The sequence below is a fragment of the Lepeophtheirus salmonis genome, chromosome Z, assembly GCF_016086655.4.
Source record: "Lepeophtheirus salmonis chromosome Z, UVic_Lsal_1.4, whole genome shotgun sequence".
Taxonomy (NCBI): Eukaryota; Metazoa; Arthropoda; class Copepoda; order Siphonostomatoida; family Caligidae; genus Lepeophtheirus; species Lepeophtheirus salmonis.
The window spans coordinates 16,040,469-16,054,076 of NC_092584.1; the positions used below are offsets into that span (position 1 = coordinate 16,040,469).

Genomic DNA, 13,608 nt, shown 5'->3' on the forward strand with positions numbered 1-13,608 from the left:
CATCACACGTTTTATTTTAAAATACAGGCCAAATATTGTTTTTTGATTGAGTCATGAAATATCCAGTTTTATGTGAAACAAATAGCGGAAGTTACTTTTTTTGATAGGATCTTTTTTATAACACAGTTAGTGAACTGTGTAAAAAAGTAATTCCATTTAAACGTACTTAATTCCATGATGAAAAAATTAACTGCTATAATAATAAGTCGTTTTAATTTTGTATCTTTTTTTACACTCGTAAATATCAATTGAAGTACCAGAAGTACTTGTTTAAATATAAGAAAAAGAGAAACTAAACTTTTATTTTAAAATAATCTGAAAAACATGAATTTGTGGTTTCAATAAGATATCATTAGTTATCCTTGTAGTTAAAAAAATATTAATTTTGTCCGTGAATTATGAACAATATATGGGAATTTCGGGAATCAAATTAATTCTCATCAGTTTTGATAAGTTTCCTTGTATCATATTAAGTATTAGATACAATAATATAATAGTGTAATTACGGTTGTACGACGCAGTCAAAAAAAAGTATCGAAGAAATAAAATAAAAAATACTTTTCGGCAAAACAGAAACCTAAATCACTAAACTTTGATTATAGATTGCTACATATACATGTAAATCCTATACTCCTTATCAAAATAAATATAAAATTCTGTATAAATAGGCTGAATGTTTAAGGAAAATTAATACTAAAATCTGAAAACTATATGGCAATAAAATGTAGATTCAAAGGAATGAAAAGCACTTATATTGTGTGGTCCATTGAAATCTAAACACTTTGTAATTCAATAATGAATGAAAATTGAGTGATTGAAATTAAATATTAAAGTATAAGCAATTAGTCACAAAGCAAAACAAACCGAAGCTCTTGAACTTACATTCAAGTCTAGAAATTGACACTTGAAAGTAATTGAAGGATTTCCATAAGCACATTCCAGGCAGTTGAGCGTCTCCAGGACCACCTTGTACGCTGCCAGCAAGTCCAAAACACTTGAGAGGAGGAAGGGATTTGTCAAAAAGGCCAAAATAGACAGGGAAGAGTTAACAAAATGGCAAAGGACAATCCCCTCAAGTCCATGAGGGGCCATGCAAAAGATATTTCACACCAGATACCTATAAAAAATGGATAAAAAGAGCCCTGTGAGATCAGAGAGGCCACTTATGATACCAACAATGGAAAAAAGTTATCTCCTCCGTCGCAAGACTCTTTTGCATAAGTTTTCTGAGTTTTTTTCAAATCTTTTTGACACTTTTGGCCCCTAGACCCCTGATGCCAACACCCTCCACTACATTTTTTGGGTGCATGTCTAGAGAAAGGCCTCAAGTGTGATTTATCTAAAGACCAAGGTCCAAGGCTCTCAAAGATACTGTCAATAAACTTTGCGTCCCCCAGGAAGCTATCATTTCTACTGAGGGCTGCTACATTAATGATTAATAGAGCTCATACAAACATATATTTTCGTATTGTTTTATTTAAATTCTATTGTTAATTATATCTTATTGAAGTTTTAAGATTCAAAATGCTCAGATTTTAATGGACTACTCGATGTAAATCTTGAAGTATATAATATCCTAATTCACTAACAGACGTTTCAGAAAAAAACAAAAATAAAATTTTGTACAATTGAAAAAATTGCAATTTCATCATAGACATATTTACAAAAAAATATAAGACAAATCCTAAGTATACAGGTATATTCATATATTGATATATTGAAAAATACGGATTACTCCAAATTATTTTTGTCTAAATATTTGATTTTGTGAAAAATAAAAACCAGTGGAATTGTTTCGGTTTATATTTATGTTATTTAAAATATAGAACCACAATAGAGAATGACAAAAAAAAACCAATAATTTTATTAAATCATAGTATTTAATATACGTACCGCACAGAGTGTAAAACCATACTTAACCGAACCGAGATGCAACCTTGTACCATACCAACCCTACTTAGCAACCATTTCATGTTTCCCCTGATAAAAAAAAACACCCAAGTCTCTTCCGTATATTTTCCTTAGATTCAATACATTAGAGTTAGTTATCATATCCCAAGAGCAACAATAGCAAAAGATTTCAACCTTGCTTACACTGGAATGTCACTAGAAGATGTTATTGTGACCAAAGATAGCTTAAAATCAACTGTTTACCTTGTCAAGAAGCACTTGCATAAGGGTGATGATCTTGGAAAAGCACTCAAGAGTGCTTTTCCAAGAAAATTGACTACTGAAGATGCAGCCAGATCTCTTTATGTCGAAGATAGCCATTGATGTCAATGTTTCAAGTTACATCAACTCATGGTGCATCAAAAAGGCTTGTAGTGTCTATCCTTGAGATCAAAAAGTTCCACTCCTGACAGCAGAGATTGTGAAAAAGTGAACCATTATTTCAGTTCCAATTTTTTTTTCTGAATTCTTGTCTTAACGTATCTCCATTGCCCGGAGTAACGTATCATGTGAGAAGTAGACTCCTGGTTTGTTGAAGCCTAAACAGACTTTGTCAATGAGCAATGGGCTTTCATGTCAGAGGCTTACATCAAAAGCACCTGCAATAAATTCAGCCAGTAACTCTCTGTCATTACGGTCGTCATATTCAAGATAATTTATCTTTTAAACCATTATTGTTAATCATAGTAACAAAATTGTTTTGGTTATTAAATGTATATAAAAATACCAAAACGGAGTCAACGAAACCAAATAGTGCGTGGTTGAACGTTATATGATCAAAATCATAAAAACTATTCTCATTTTCAGTCAACTGCCTTGCGTCTTCTCCTTGGTTGAAGAAAAACAGTGAAATATGCCGTATTTTTTTCTTTACTACTGTCCATCTTTGACAACCCCTCAAACAATATTCGGTCAAATAATCGCAAAACTGTTTATCATACATATTATAAAAGGCAACCGTTGGAAAAATAATGTACATATGTCTCTTTACAAAGCTTATTAACTATATTAAAAATCATTTATCTACAAAATACCCCAATTTATCTGTCAGTAAAATTTCCTGCAGTCAAAATGTTTTCAATCCGCTCACAATTGATATTAATTTATGTCAAAATCATGTTTTCATAACTAAATAATTTACTTTTGTCATGGTCAAATTGAATTTTGCGTGCCCTGCATTCCTTTTTATTATACAAATATTATATAACCACAAATATTTTTTTATTCTTTTTATATTATTAATTTGATTTTATAATAGTTTATCCCATAACTTTTTCCATACACGTGTATAATCATTAATCAATTTCTTATGTAATATGTGATATTAAACGACCATATACAGGGTTCGGAAGCAAAACGTGGATTTTAGAAAAATGTCAATAATTTTATATTTTGCAACATAATTTTGAAATTTGTTAAAACAAAACTTTGAGAAACGACCTTTGTGAACATGTTCACTAAATATAGCCGGCCTCAGCAGCAATCACAGCCTCCACGCTGCGGCAGAAAGCCTTGCCGGAGTTAATGATGACTTTAGGGAGTCCACGATTGAGTGAGATGTCCGGTTAGTCTCCCTCTCCAATGTGACCCACAAAGCAAAGTCCAACAGGTTCAAATCCGCCGAACTTGGCAGAACTTATGCTATTTGGTGGATGTGCACCATCTTCGGTCCACACATAGTTGTCCTCTGGGTAGGTGGCCTTAAGTCATGGCAGTATTGTGAACCTCAGCACCTTTTAGTAGGCCTCCTGGCCGATTTTCTCCCGCGCCTTAAAAAAGAAGGGAGGAGGCATCTTCTTGCCGTCAGAAGCTACGAACCTCAGGACCATTGTTTGGGCTGGATGTTTAGTACGAACCTCCTCTGGTGATCTCCCAAGCCAACAGTCGTTCAAACAGTTGTCGACCTGGCCCACGATGAAAATGTTCTCGTCTGGGGAATTTTTTACAGTGTCCCCAGTTGTGTTGCTCCACGCACGAACTTTCTTGCCCCTCTGCAGTCTCCTTTCCTTCTGAGTGTCTTTCAACAGGTGGCATGGTGTCCTTGTGTAAGAAGACAACGCAAGTCCTGTTTCACAGCCTTCCTGATTGTCCCCTCGTCAACGTCAAACTCGTTAGAGAGGTGAATCATGGATTTTATGGGGTCCTCCTTGATTTTCTTCTACAGGCCCCCCATAAACTCAGAATCCCTTTTCAAGTTGTGTCCCCCACTGCCTTCTTTCCTTGAGGAGTCATGCCCATCCTTTTTCATCTTGGCCATCTTGAAAATAAGGCTCCTGGAGCACTTCACAATGTCCATAATCTCTGCCACCTCATATTTGGCATCTAGAAGGTCTGAGATTCTCTGAATTTTTGCTTTTTGCTCACTCATGATGAAAGATTTGATAAATTTTATTTTTGTTTAATTATGCAGAAAGGACAGGAGATTCGGTATATGCTGGGGGAAATCACAAAACCTCTCTATTATAATTACATGAATAGCATTTATCAACAGTCCACGTTTTGCTTCCGAGCCCTGTACAGAAAGGTATCTACTTTTGTAGACGTAATAAATTATAAGTAATGATTTGTGCAATAATATATATAAGAAAGATTGATTATGCATGAGTGCATTATATTCCTAAGTAGCTATTTAAGGTTACTAAGCTAAATGTCATACTAATAATATGTTACATATGTAACTCTAATGACATTTAATCCTTATCAAGCTCCTTTTTTTGTATAATTACTTTCAAAGACTAATTATGAATATAAAATATTTGATATTTGTAAATATAGAACTTAGGGTGGACCTTACTTTTTTTAAATAGAAACTATCTATCCAGATACATTCTTTCGATTGCAATTAAAAAATAATTTAATTTATTAATGTCGTTGTATTGGTCCTGAATATGAGACTTGAAATCCCTGTTACTATTACACGTGTGTTCGTTTAAGACGAGACACTCCGTTTTAAGCTGGATAAAAGGTAATAACTTACACATTCTTACACCTATTATTGACAAGGCTTTAGTCCAAGTTGGCTCAAACGTCAAATACAGAGTCGTTTGACTGATCCTTACTCCTGAATTGGATGCCACTAATACATCCCTTTAATCATCTAAATATGGCGTAGTTCATTTGTGCAGCATCAGAGCAAAACTCCTTTGGAAAGAAACAATTAGCTTCCTGCATCAACATATCTAGTGTGATTTTGAAAGATGTTGCCGTTCTGCTGTAGCCACCAGTCTTCTCTGCAAGTCCTCATGGGCCAGGGGGAACATCTTTTTCAGGTAGTTTATCAAAGTAGCGGATTTAATCCTCTCACCAGGTTCAAGGAAGACGAAATTGCACTTATGCCCATTCGATTCAACCACTGAAATCACTTGTAGTTGGGCAGATTTCCTTTTCATCCCGTATTGTGTGTCAGGTGGAGTTTCATATACTAAAGAAAGGTAAAAGTCTGTGTCTGTTGACGCCATTTCACCAAGGGAAAAGGGCGTCTCATCCTAGTACAAGATGACCACTCTAGGATTGCTTATTATTCAAGCGATTCAAACATTATTTTGCTGCTGTAACCCTCTTCTCGCCATCGAGGGGCTTCAGGGCTCTTGCATTTTTATTGTTTCAATTTATAAAAATCCGTTTATTACTTTAATTTTCTATATATTAAAAGCATTTTTTACCTTCAAAATTTGCCAAAATGTTCTGACGTAAATAACTCCTCAGATAATGATGTTAAAGAGCTAAAACTGATGGCATCAGATTTGGCGTAGTGCCATTTTTTTAATTGGTGCTGTTTGTACAAATCTGGTTATTAAAACTGGATTTACTCTTGAATGTCCAGTATTTTAATGACATTTTGTTAATCCCCTTTTACAAATTACTTAATCATCCACAATTATTTAAAAATACATGTCTTAAATGGAACTTCTTATATTTTTGTTTAAAATATAAGTCCCTCTTATACACGGCACAGAGCTCGGAAGCCCTTGTCCCCATTATAGATGTAGTGCTACGACATGACGTCCCAGTGCTGGTTGACCGTGTCCTTGGGTTGTTGATATTTGGGTGACGGACTTTGAAAGCCTTGGACTAAACCTGCACCTACAAAGTAAAGTTCAATTGGTTGGAATTTGGTGAGTAAAGGGGCCAAATTTTCTTTGGCCAGAAAGGTAAATTGTTTTCCATCCCATTTAGGGTCTTTTGGGACGTTTGTGCAGGCGCACCATCCTGCTGGAACACTACGTTACGCCTGGGTAGAACAATACAAAAACCTTGATTCATATAACAAAAAAGATATATAAAGATTTTTTTGCCGCACTCGGTAGTAAAAATCCAGTTGGATAAATCCGGGCTCAACGAATTATTACTGTATATTCATATTTTGGAATGATTTATGATAAAATAATGTCCCCTTAACGACCTCAAAAAGCCACATTATGTATGATGCACGTACAAGAAAAGTATTAATACTTTTTTATAATAATTATTGTACACATTATGGTATAATAATAATTTTTTATTCGGAAATGAAAACATTCATATACTATGTATGTAGACTTAGTGTTGTGTCGGTTCTTATTAAAAAACAGTGGTGTCGCTGAAACCCCTCCCCTCCGAAAAAATATGTAATATATACCATATAAAGTTTTTTTTCGGAGGTTATCAGATATGGAATCCAAAATGGTCTAACAGATCAGTTTGAAAATTAGCAAATAGACGATAAAATAACCAAGCATGCTCCTGTGATATCTGTGTATCTTTTTGCAGTCTTCTCTCAGTCTCTTTTCTTCTACCTTCATTCCTTGTTTCTATTCCCCTCTATTCATCCCTGCAATACTCTACTAATATCAATCTTATATAAAATAAACCTATTTTTGTAAGTAATTATATAACGCCGTTATTAAAAGCTAGAAACGCCCCTGTTTAGTACTGGAAACTCTAGTCCTTTTCGGATTTAGTCTCGGTCCGGTCGAGCTCAGATCTGCTTATCAGTTCTAAGGATCGGCCCTATGACTGAACAGTACGTGCACAAAGTTGTGTACAATGAATAATTACATAGCCATCCTTTCTATCATATCAAATAAATAATCTTTTTTCTTTCTTTATGGAATAATCAAGCATCAGTGGTTATAGTGATGAGATATAAACTAAACAACTGCATTAAATGTATTTACGATAATATACATTCATAGGACAAATAAAGGACATTTTAATTCAATGATGAATACATCTATGCTTAAACAGGGTGTAACAACAAAAACTCGCGCTTCAGATTTTTGGATTTTCCGTCATATATGATGACTAATAAGGAAAATGGTGTGTATTTTAACCATGTTAAAAGAAAGGCATAGAAAATCAACATGGTAACCCTGACAATTTGAAGAATGTTTTGGAGGAGAGCAGCTTTTTGTCATGGCATGTCATTAAAATTTAATACAAAAGAACACTTATGAAGGGCGAAACTTTTTTATTTTAAATGCATGCCATGGAACACATTGAAGAAGGCTCAAATTGTGGCTTGGCTAAGAATACAAATTATAAGTCTTCCAGTTATGATATCAAGAGTGAGAATATACATATGCGAATGAAGATATATTACGAGCTGGATATTCCAATTAGTGAACCTTCTGTTATAGAAAATACTTTTCCCGTTGTTCTACATGTGTAAGCCGCATTAGAATATTTCATTTTGTATGTTCCTTTTAAATTTTTTAAGCCGTCGTCAATATTTATTATTTAAGATATTTTGATGCGATTTTGACAGCTGTCTTTTGAAAGTTAGTAGGCACGATAAATGCAATGAATTAAAAAAAAAAGAGTAGCGCCATCTTTGTTTGAAGACCCGTAGTTTTCAGATCATGTTTTAAATTGTCAATATAATCACCGATCTTTAGCAGAATATTTTTTTATCGAAGTAACACAAATGTTGATGAATATCGCGTGATTGTTAAAAAAAAACAATATGGTAAACCTTACAATTTCAAGAATGTTTTGAAGGAGAACAGCTGAGCTGTCATGACGTTTTCTGGGATCAGCTACAATAAGCTGTAACTAGGGAGGAGTGGAAGAAGGAAATGAAGAAATACATTGGCAAGAATTAATACGATCTCGATCCTCAATTCTACTCTCAGTCAAGCAGAAGGACATAGAATTATATATCTGTAACAAATCCTCAAGTTTACTCTGTATCTTTTATGGGGCACACACGAATGTTCAATCAGTTTTATAATGTATTTGGGGAAAAAAATCACTACTCAGTAGTTAATTGAGAATGACAGAATGACACCAACTCAGGAAATAAAAAATAATTTTTCCATGTACCAATTTCAAAAAAGAGGGCTAGCTTAAAATGATGATGGTCATACTACACAATTTTTTTTATGTCAAACAAAACACCGCCACGGATTCAACAACAGAAGATTTCAAGCCTTTTAAGTTTTTCAGAGGCAACGCACAGGTACGTGCATTGCCTCTATTGCGGTGATTTTGGTGGACAACGATATGGATGTAAGTAATGATGCGCTCTCAAAGATGACAAGGATCAACAGAAGAAGATTGTAGATTTGAGGAAGGCTCTGGTGGTAACCAAGGATACAAGGGCGACCACAAAAATGGGGTTCCCGAGCACAATAGGAGGATCGTCCTAGATACCCGACCTGAATCTAGTGGATACTTGGAGCTTCCTTGAGTCAAAGATCAACTAAGGTTCTCCCACCTCAAACAAATCATTGATTGACTCCATCTTCCTATAATACAAGAATGTAGATCAGGTTCTAGTTTCAGGGGTCTGCATGCAGTTAATTTCCCGAATCAAGGTCGTTATTGAGCTCAACTGTGGCTACATTGAGTGTGATATATTCTCAATTAGTTTTTTGCTGTTAAACTTAAACTTGTGTTTTTTTAATTAAAAATAAAAATGACCATCTTATATTAATTTAAAGTAGATTTATTAAAAGTGCCGAATTTTGTTGTTATATCCTATGGTACAGTGGTATGGGAACAGGGGTAAATTACCCAAATGGGGTCATTTAGAAAATTTTGAAGATAATGGGAGTAGTACTTCCAAATGTTAGGTAAAATAAATAAGATGCAATTATGGAGGCGTATGCAAGAGTGGGCTGAAGTGGCTGTAGACCCTCCCAAAAAAGTAATTTTCTTAGAAAAATAATTTATTTGAAATTTTACTTTGAAAATTTAATTTTTTTTGAAGAGCTGTGGATTTTTGAAATCATTTTAAAAAAAAATTAATATTTAAAATTATAAAAAAATATAAATTTGATTTCTTTTTTTCGAAAAATTTATAATTATGTAATTAGTTAGATCCAACAAAAAAGCTCGGTCTGGACCGATCTCATATAAAAGTCCGTCTAGATCGGCCTAAAGGAAAAGCTCGGTCTAGTTTGGTTAAAAAAAAATCAATCAAGACCAATTTCATGCATAAATTGTTTATAACATGAAATCATATGTTTTTTCAAGTACAATGACGTAATACTAAGTTTAAACCGAGATAGCTTTGATTAATTTTGATCTTGTCGTTTCTTATATCTATACAGTATTTGTACTAAAACTTATTGTGTACTTTTGAGTTTTCTTTTGAAAAAAATGAATGACAGTTGATCTAAAAAAATGGTCTCTCATAATATATGAAACCAAAATTCTGTCCATAAGTTGAGACCAAAAAAAAAAGGTCCATAAAGTGAAACCGAATCAAAATTGGTCTACAAAGGGAGACCGAAAAAAATCGGTCCAGGTTCTGAGACCGCGCTCTGGACCAAAAAATCGGTTTAGAAAAAATCACTTAAGACCAAATCGAAAAAAAATTCGCTGCTGGACCGAGTTCCAACACTAACATATACCTATATATATTTATATAATCTTGCGGACGTCCTTGCACTAGTTTGGGGTGAATTAATTTGACTATAAGCTCTTGTGGGGGTAACGCTAGAAAAAGTTACCCTACCTCTGCTATAGTAAGATCTATATGGAGATGCGTTACCACTTAGCAAACTTGATCAAAATTAAATAAAAAGGAAAATTCTTATTTTTTTACATCATAAATTTACAAAATGGCTTAATTATTTTGACAAATAATGGCTTCAGATTTATTTTTGGTGTGGGCCAATAAAAGGAAGACTCTCTTTTTTTTCTTCCCCCATTATATAAGAAAATAAAGACTAATTTTTAAAGTGGAATAACTAGAGTTTTAAATCTTAAGCATTTCTGGAATGTTTCACAAATTGTAAATTAACGTGGAGAGCTGTACGCTATATTTCCCAACTACAAAAGAACTCCTAATGTTAAAAATGCTTACAATTTACAACTTTAAGAAAACTTTGATATAAAAAGGAGAAAATATTTAAAACAATCGTTCAATGAATGTCTAAAGGGTTTTTAGTTTTATTTTTTAAATAGGGTCATCTATTTATTTATGTTATTTTAAAAATATTAATTATTATTGGTTAAAGTTCTAGCAATTTTTAATTCAGTTCTCTGTTACATTTCATAACGATCCCACCCACACGAAGCAACAAAATGAAGGTCTTGGAGAGTCCTGGAGAACCTTTTTCAGTGCCATATTTCGACACAAAAGAACTATATACATGAAAATCAAATTAAATAACAAATTGATACAAACATTTCAGCATTTAAAAAATAAATTATTTAACTTGAATTAATATAAAATTGTATATGATCACCAAAAAATAGAATCAATGAAGGACCTTACTCTGAAGCAATAACTTTTTAATTTTTTCTTCAAATGCTTAATATCATACGTCACCTTATATTTCAATTTCAATATTGATGGAGTTTTAGTTTTTTAATATTTATTAAGAAATTTAGTTGTTCAGTACTCTGTCATCTTCTTGAGTTCAACGTTCGGGTGACAGATACTATAGGCCCTTTTCTCGATGTACAACCAGAAAGATTAGTTGAGATGGATGGACATCCAAACTGTATGGTTACTGCATTCTCTTGTCCAGGAAAGCAATGTTGTTAGCTGGGAAGGTCTGAGTAATTTTTGCAGTGTGAGCAAGGACTCCATCTTGCTGAAAAACACGTTGTCGTCATAAGATTTGCTTGGAACCACGGGAGCATGTTGGCCTTGAAAACGTCGTTTTACATGGCAGACGTGAGCTAGTAACCACACGGGAGCCAGATTAGGGGCGGCACCATACAGTTGTAGGTATCAATACCATTTTTTCCGGAACTCTTCTTCCTCTCCTTGGTTTCGTTGTGGTTTGGTCTCTTTTTAACATTGTAAATGGTGTTACAAACCATACGAAAAGAAGGATTGATAACTCGAGACTTAAATCTCGCTGTTTTGGCATTTTTCGTCCACTTTGAAAAAAATAAAAAGGAGATACATGCTTGAGATACATGGCTACCTATACAATGAAAGATACTGCTAATTTCCTCATACAAAACCTCTTAAATAAATATAAACAAGTGGGTAAGTCAAGTTTCCCCCCGGTAAAAAAGACAGACAAACGCTTTCATTTACTCTTAGACAAAAGTTAATTAGTAAATAATAAAGCGAACGATGAAAACCGGAAATTTTATCAGGAAAGACAACTCCAAACCCAAATATTAAATTATTTTTGTCATAGGATAACGTTACGAGACGTCACTCTTGTAAAGAGAATGACTGGATTTTTGTACAATAATGTTATAGCCAATAAACCTTTAATATTAAAAAAAAGTTTATTGCCTCATTTAAAAAAAAGCTATTTTCAAATTTGATATTTATAAAAAAAAAAAATCTGCCAAAAAAGTCCAGTCCCTCCCCTGAATATAAATATATTCTCCTGTCGCCCCTAATCATACCTCCATTATTTTTTATCCTTAATTGCAAACACATTCTGGAACACCTTCAATTCTTAAAAAGGGGAATAAAATTACAACTCCAAGTCAAAAACTAAAGAATTTTTTTATTTAATGTATAGAAAACATTATTCCATAAGCCACATTTGGATTAAATCCTCACTCAAAATGACTTAATAAGTCCAAATTTAGGTTACTCCTATAACTAAAAATGTTACCTATTCCTAACACAACTGATTCTTATTATATATATATATATATATATTACACACATAAATAGAAATATGATTAATAGAAATGTTCTCTTCTACAGTTACAATGTAGTATTATATAAGTTACTGGCAATAGGGGTCCCTGGGATTAATGGGGCCAAAAAGGGAGCGGGAAATTGCATGAATAATGGCCAATGTTACTTCTTTTTAATGTTTAGAACCCTGCCTTGCGGGCAAGTGTTAGGCTATTCTGAGAGGCATTTTAATATAGTGACTGTATAATATATGAAAAGTATTATTATGTTTTGACCACTAAAACGACGCCCTAAACGATTTAGTTGAATGATAATCATTTCTATATAATATTTGGATCTGTAAAGTTATGTTTTGCAAATGATGATGAACCTGGGACTTCCTTCAAAATATTTCCTTGTCTAAAACGGGGCGAATTCTCTCTGTTTCCTGCTTGTTTCTGCCAATTGTGTTAATCTTACCAACATATATTGACTCTCCTAACAAGCCAATGGATATATTTTGTGCTTAGAAGGCGTTTGCATCCTGGTATTTCTGGAAATGTTCAATACACCAAACATACAACAAGAAAAAATCCATAGATTTTCCCAAAAAATTCCAAAAATCTACAGGTATATAAAAAAATTAAATTTATTGGAAAAAAAAATTCAAATTTTAGATTTAAAGAAATACATATTCTTTTTTTTTTTTAATTTAAAAATACATGAGATTGAAAAAAATTGTCCAAATAAAATATTAAAAATAAAACAAATGGTCTTTTGATTTTTTTTTTTTTCTAAAAAATTTACCTTTTATGTAAAAATTGGTATATTCAATGGGAAAAAAAGCTGGATTATTTCTTCAGTCCTAAAAATAACAAAATGAAATATTTTTCTTCAATATTGCTATTAATAATTAAATATTGGTAGTACCCTTGTATTAAATAATGAACCAAAAAGAAAAAAAAAAACCACACACATCAACACTTTTTCCCTTTTCTAATTAGTATACTGAGTTTTTTTATGATTATAAACTACTTCTAATCGATGTAGATTAACTCTTTACTAAAATCTCCTTTTCCTAAATATTTTCTATTTATAAAAAGAGATCAAATTTCCAGCAATACTATAAATCTAAGTACAATAATCATTTGAAGAAGAAAAATGACTACACACATATATTCATACTCAAGTATGCAAATATACATATACCGGGTGCGACAAAAAACCTCTTTACAATTTCAATCTAGAACTTTATGAAAATGTATTCAGCAACCCACTTATATTAGAGTATATCAATAAAAATAACTAATATGATGTATTGGCTACCCTCATCATCGATGTAGCCCCTTTGGCAGCAATTATGGGTTTCAGGGGGCTACGGAAGGCCTTGCACCCATTGCACATATAGTATTCAGACATGGCATACCAGTGTTGGTTGATGGTGTCCTTCAGAATGTTGATATTTGGGGGAGGAACGGTGCAGACCATAGATTAAACCTGCACCAAAAAAAAGTGATCCATTGTGCTGGCATCTAGTGAGTAGCGGGGGCACATTTTCTTTGGCCAGAAAGGCAAGGTATCCTCCAACCACTTCTGGGCCTTTTTCGACGTTTGCGTAGGTGCACCAT

The 13,608-nt window shown here is 33.2% G+C and overlaps 1 protein-coding gene and 1 long non-coding RNA gene across 2 annotated transcripts in view; one reads left to right on the forward strand and one right to left on the reverse strand.

The window, feature by feature from the left end:
* LOC121130290 (inactive dipeptidyl peptidase 10) overlaps positions 1 to 13,608 on the forward strand; it is a 463,275-nt gene that overhangs the window by 369,409 nt on the left and 80,258 nt on the right. The window lies entirely within an intron of this gene.
* LOC139907312 (uncharacterized) lies at positions 10,316 to 10,839 on the reverse strand. Its single transcript, XR_011783813.1, has 2 exons — positions 10,712 to 10,839; positions 10,316 to 10,524 (listed from the first exon to the last, which is right to left on the reverse strand). It is a non-coding gene; the product is annotated as an uncharacterized lncRNA (long non-coding RNA).